Source organism: Poecilia reticulata, unplaced genomic scaffold, assembly GCF_000633615.1.
Source record: "Poecilia reticulata strain Guanapo unplaced genomic scaffold, Guppy_female_1.0+MT scaffold_413, whole genome shotgun sequence".
NCBI lineage: Eukaryota > Metazoa > Chordata > Actinopteri > Cyprinodontiformes > Poeciliidae > Poecilia > Poecilia reticulata.
The window spans coordinates 7,367-13,965 of NW_007615181.1; the positions used below are offsets into that span (position 1 = coordinate 7,367).

A 6,599-nucleotide genomic window follows, 5' to 3' on the forward strand; every position below is an offset into this window, starting at 1 on the left:
GAGAGTTTCTGAAATTTAAACCAAGTCGCTTAGAGGTTGTTTTTTTTTTTTTTTTTTTTGAATACTTTTTAATACTGAAGTGCTAAGTGTAACATCAGAATAATGCGTGGTACCAGAACCCCAACATCATCACGAGTCCCAGAAAACTGGAAAAATCCCAGTTTATAATCTTCATTTCTGATATCTGACCTGCAGAGTTTTCCAGTAACAACATAAAGTCAGATTGTTTTTTTTAGGGGTTTTCTTCCATAGTTACTTCAATTCAAATTCAAAAAGTTTAGAAACGCTTCCATTTAAAATCATCTACTGTCGTTTTCAATGCAACATTTCTCTAAATCAGCCACATAAGCGTGTGAAAATAAATAACATGAAATTTAATGTTTGTTCATAACATCTGGATTCTAAAAAAAAAAGGATTTAAAATCTTCTTTATGCTTAAGTTAAAGGGAATGATTCAGGTTTTTACAATTTATCCTGTTGGAATGTTTTAACATGTTTCTGCACAAAATGTGAAACGTTTCAGAGCAGAGAACAGTAATGCAAATATAAATGTTTTGATGCATTTGTTTATTCCAAATCAGTGTAATAAATTATAACCAGAAGGAGCTTTTTACCTCAGCCTGACCTTCTTTAACATTCATTTACTTTTTTTTTTTTTAAACAAAGTTAAAATAATTTTCAAGACTCGTGTCCTTAGGTTTCTCATTACCTGCCAAGAGGAAAGGAGTCCAGGCCCACAGAGGGAACAACGCAGAGTTCAAAACCGGCAGTAATGAGATGTTTTCACCTCCAAACCTGAATCATATTTCATGTCAACAAAGACGGAAGATCTGCCAATTCCACGGCTGAAGAATGCGAAGCTGAGGTTGTTTCTCAACAAAAGAACAAAAACAAACCTTTCGATCTGAAATCATCAAGAAATACAGAAAACCAGATTTATTAGTATTAATGTCCCTTTAGAAACATCATTTCTGCTCCTGAGGAGCTGAGCGAGTTGAATCGGATGCTGTGAATTAATCAGTCATTTATTCTGGAATTGAAGCCGTTCTTTGGTTTCACTTGCTGATTAGTCACAGCTTCAGCCTGGATTTGGTGCCCTGCACATGGAATTGGAAACAGTTTTTAACCTCTCGACCTCTGATAAAGAATATCTGACTGACGGCTGTTTTCCTTGGTTTTAATCAGCTCATGAATGTTCCCTCAGTGGAGATTACTGCTCCGTGTTTTATGCTCTTCTTCTGGGTTCATCCGCCGTTTCTTTATGGTAAATCCTAAAGAGTTGTGCAAAATATATTATTTGCACTGGGACCTTTTTTACATTTTTTGTTTAAATTGGCAGATTTCTCTTCACAAAATCCTATTTCTACCGATACGATGCATCTTAAAACTCTAAAGCAGAGCTGTGTTACAACAGAACGATTTGTTCTGTCTCAGTTTGGTTCTCTCAAAATGATGTTTTTTGGAATGCACTGCTGTTCAAATCTAACTGCACTGGAGCCAGACGTTTTCTTAAATAAATCAGAAAAAAAGCACCAAACAGAAACGTTTAGACATTTTTCATCTTCAGTTTTGTAAAGTTCTGACATACAGATTGACTGTAAACAATAAACAACAAAATACTTTCTTTATTCCAGATAAATAATGAATTTAACTGTAAATTTAACAATAAAAAAATGTATTTAAAAAACTTACATTTTCTCCAATTTTTCTTGGTAATGCCAGTGCTATGTCCCACTACGTAACAAAATGACAAATTTGTCCACACAGCAAAATGCCAAAAAATTCACCACATCAAAATATGTTGTTTTGTACTCCATCAGATCAATAAAATCGTTCTACTAAGCTTCCTTGAGCAGGTTAGGTTAGTTCATAACATTTTTTGCACAAAATTATTCTCAGATAATGAGATTTTAGTCTGCTGAGTTCAGAATGAGCCGTTTCAAAGCGTCTTATCTCTTTAAATCCAAATGAGCTGCTGCTGGCCACGCCTCTTAACGCAACGTTTACACTCATGTGGAAATGGCTGCAAACAGATGCACAATTATACAACCGTACATCTTTAAAAAGCAGAAGTGGAGCCTCCTGCACAACCAACAAGAATTCAGCAAGTGGCTTCTGGATGTTAAGTTAACAACAAAGCACTTGTCTTTTCCATCAGCCATTGTACAGCGCATGCAGCGGAAAAACCAGCTGACCAATTATGCTAGGTGTCAGCTTGAGTTGCTAGGTAACGGTGCAGTGAGACTGAGTAATGAGATAGTTTTTGAAACAGTTCATTTTCCAGACACCAAAAACTTTAACCTATTGCCAAATACTGTCTGGGTGGATTTAAGAGCTTGGGTTGTTTTTAAAAGCATTTGATTACTAAATGGAAGCACAGAAAACATGCAAAATATACTTTTTGTATAGTAAGTATCCACTATGCAATTCACTACACTGTGATGGTCAGTTAAGAGAAGAAGATTATTGATCATAACCAGCTGGCAGCCATGTTTTTCTTCATTTGAAACCTTCCTGAAAGACTCAGTTGTATTCCCCGTTTCCTTCACAGCTACTACAACTGGAAGACACAGACGTCCACCTCCAACTCCAGCCCCAACTTTGAGGTGATTTATGACGACCCAAACGGACTTCACTTCCAGAGCAAGCGGGACAAAACGATGCTGAATCCTCGAGTAAGAATTGTGTCTCTGCTGCTTTGCTTCGGGGCCTCAGGCCCCCGTAATCAGACCAGCCACCTGCTGCATGGCTGTTCAAATGTTTCTGGGAAGTAAAAGTTCTTATCAGATCCAGTTTGCTTCCAGGCACACTTTGTCTTTAAAGCCAGTGTTCTATCCAACAGAGCATGTTACAGTGACGGCCCTATATTATCTCACTGGCCCCCAAGTTTTAGGCACTGAAGCTTTTTAACAAGCTGCAGATATCAGCTGGAGAAGCTGAGAGCGATGAAGGAATCATATTTGCTTTCCACCTGCACACAGAGTGAAGGGTCAAGAGGTCGAGGCAGGTGCTTCCTCCACGCTCTCCTTCAGGCGGAGGCCTCTGCAGAATAACGGCCCACTGGGACGGCTCTTATTTTCCCTCCTGCCTCCCTCTTTGCTGGGGGGGTAGGGAAGCAGTTGGTGGGGCCGAACTATTTTGAAATTGCAGACAGAGCTGTGGGGACTGCGTTTTTGAGGCCAAAATGGCAGCACAGTGTTCTAGCTGCGGTCGCGCCCCGCCCCGACCAGCCGTCTATTAAAAACACAAGCGATGGAAGGCGCAGGAAGCCAGGGACATCAAACCACCCGCGTGTCCAGAAACGCAGCGCGGCTCAGCCCTGAAGCGTCCAGCTTTTAACCCTCCGTCTGCAGCTTCGTCTTCACAGTTCACACTGCAAAAACACAAAACCTAGACGCAGTTAAAATAAGACAAAATTAACTTACAAGCAACTTTTAGGAGTAATGAATTCCTTCATATTGATAGAGGCGTATTAGTTCCACAGGCAGATTATTTCACTTAAAACAAGACATTTTTCCCAAGAGTGAAATTATTTACCAGTGGGATTATTAGTTTTCATCAACATCTTTTTGTGCTTTTACATCTTACAGAAAATATACTCACAAGTTAGCATAGTCTAAGATACTAGGACATTTTAACTGGAAACAAGACAAAAATAATTGGCGATATTTTGTGTTTTTTGAAGTGCAGGCTAAATCCGACCCGCTTTGCTTTTCTGCTTTTGCTAAACCGTGACCGCTTGTTCTGCTGCGGCCAGAAATGTGGGTTTGATGGTGAAGGGCTTCTCTTATCTCTGTGGTTCGTTTGGTTTGACTGGAAAAAGGAGCTGAGAGAAAAGTTTTCCTTCGATGATGTGAGCATTAGTAAAACATTTTGGTTTCCCGATCATGTGGAGGTCTGCCGTTTACCAGAGTTTCCGACTCCGGTGATGAAGTCACTTTTAGCCGTCTGTTTCGCCTTTGAACTCGCCTCAGTCATTACGACACCCACAGGAGTGTTTGAGGTAAACGTGTAAATTGGGTGTGATGGTTGACCAACGAATGAGTCCCATGACACAGATGGTCTGAGAGGAAATGCTTCCAGCTGCTTGTGGTTCCACATGGACGGACCGACAGACGGACACATGGAGCCCTGCTTATAAAAACCTGAGCTGGTTTTAGGTCAAGACTTTGACTGGGCCATTTTAACACACGGATATGCTTTGATGCAAACCCTTCATAATGGACCTCCTCCTTCCGTTCTTGCAGCTGTTTTTGCCCTAAAAGGCAGTTTTCAGAGCTCTGAGATCCATGGATTAAATACACAAAGCAGCCTGAGCTTTGATACAGTAACCAATAAAGTTATACTAAAAACCTCATCATTAAACCCGAACCAAAGACTTTCTCTTTCAGAGATGGTTTTTGGATCAAATCAAAGGATTTACGCCTCCTCAGTGACTTTCAGCATCTTTCATGTTATGTTTGTCACTTGGTTTCTCAATTGGTGACTGTATGATGTTTTTATGACCTTTTATTCTTGTGTTTTTATGATGTAAAGCACTTTGAACTGCGTTGTTGCTGAAATGTGCCATACAAATAAACTTGATTTATTGACTTGGTTGATTTACGGAAATTGTCTAAATAAGAACATCATCCAAACTCATAAAACTCACTGATCTGTTTTGTCCAAACGAAGCCACTTTTGAACGCGTCTTGTCTGGTTTCAGTCCAGGTCCAGCGGGACGCTCCTCCAGTCGGACCTCTACGTCCACGTTGTGCTGCACGACCGCAGTGTGAGAACGTTCTGACCTGCTGACGCCGACGCAGCCGTACAATCTGGCGCTGGAAGCCTCTAATTTAGCTGCAGCTGCATCATCATTTACAAACTCTTTCCCTCATATCGTGCATGCCATCAGGGTGGAGGTGCCGCTGCGACGACTTCAAACAGACGATTCCCAGAGGAAGAAATGGACAGACTGGGGTGAAAGCTGGAGAGTTTCCTTAAGCTTAAACTGAAACTTAGATATTGTGTTGGGTGCAAAGTCTTATTTAGGAGCCAGACTCTGCTCCTCAACCCCAGGCTCGTCCACTGTTGGGGCCAACATGTTTTGGGCTGTTTGTCTAAACAAATTAAAGAGCTTTGAAAGATGATGGGGCAGCTCTCATGTCCTCCCCCAGGCTGCGGTAGCTCCGATTGGACTGGAAGAATGGGTAATGGGCTTAAAGCATTCCTCCTGTTCCCAGATGGAGGGACGCTACGCCGGACATCAAAGCTCTCCATCACTCCCATATTAGTCATTGACTGACAGATTTTAATGCACCATAACTCTACAAATAATCCCATTTGGAAATGTGTTTGAAACTTGAAGAAGTTACGTTTTTGCCATTCATACTGAAACAGATGGAGGGAATCACACCAGTAATATCATCTCTGGCCATAAGATGATAACATATAACAGGGTTTTTATGGCTTCTTCTTTCATGTATTGTTTTCCAAACTGGTCCCTTGCTTTCTATTTCCGTTTGTTTCTTAATACTTTAAGGGAATAAAAGCTTCACAATCAAACCCATAATGATTTTTTTTTATATATAAAAACCCCAAAACAAAATCTACCGTAATGCATTTCCTTCAGAACTCACATAATCATCAGACTTTGCTCACCTGTGGATAGTTCAGTGTCTGTGTATCTGCAGCCGCCCTGTGAAGTCGCTCACTCCACAAAGACATAACCTAAAAGTCTTGCACCCGTAACTTAAACACAAAATATTGGCTCAGGGGCTTTGAATACCTCACTTCTCAGTTTTTAATGGTGAATTTATGTTCGTGTCATCTGTAACACAGAGTAGCTCACAAATATGAGCTACTCTGTGTTGGTCTGTTGCAATCTTAATGAAATACGTTTGGGGTTGTAAGCTTTCAAAGTGTGAAGGTTTGGGAGACTCTGTCTTTTCTGTAATGACATGTGAGGAAAATATTTCTTTTGAAGGTGTTTAATTTTCCTTTGGGCTCAATAAAGTCTTTTTGAATTTGTTTTATTATGTTTCCAGTCCCTGTTTCTGTACATGTTTAACTTTTAGGATGGGCAATGATTAAAATATCAATAATTAACAGATGAATTACTAAAATTACCTCTCAAGTTTTTTGTTTGCAAAGCTGTTTTTCTCAGCAGTATAACCTGTTTAAGGTAATTTGTCCCCCTTCTTAAAATCACACCCCTGGGAAACAGCGTCTGCTGCTGCTCACATGAACTCACCTCTCAGGTTCCCCTGGAGGCGTTCTGGAGAAATCTAGTCCATCAAAGCAACCCCAGTCTCACACTTAGACACTTTTACCTGAGTGCATACATTTGTGCTTTAATTACGAGAACTCACCCACTGCCTTGAAAAGTATCAACATTTGCTCTAAGCATTTCTGAAAGATGCTGCCTCAAAAACAAATGTTTTTCAGTTTTTGTTTCTTAAATAAAATATACGCTTCACCATGATGCCATCTTTTTGTCTTTACAAACATTTAAACGTAAGTAATTGAGAGAGAGAAAAAAAACCCAGTGCTAGATATCTGAATAGGGAGACTTTATAGAGTTCACTAAGAGTTGTCTATTAGCAAAATTAGAAAGCCAG

General features: G+C 40.1%; 1 long non-coding RNA gene across 1 annotated transcript; it reads left to right on the plus strand.

Moving 5' to 3' along the window:
- Positions 1–2,586: 2,586 nt before the first annotated feature.
- Positions 2,587–6,014, plus strand: LOC103460983 (uncharacterized). Its single transcript, XR_533028.1, has 2 exons — positions 2,587–2,675; positions 4,706–6,014. It is a non-coding gene; the product is annotated as an uncharacterized LOC103460983 (long non-coding RNA).
- The last annotated feature ends 585 nt before the right edge of the window (positions 6,015–6,599 follow it).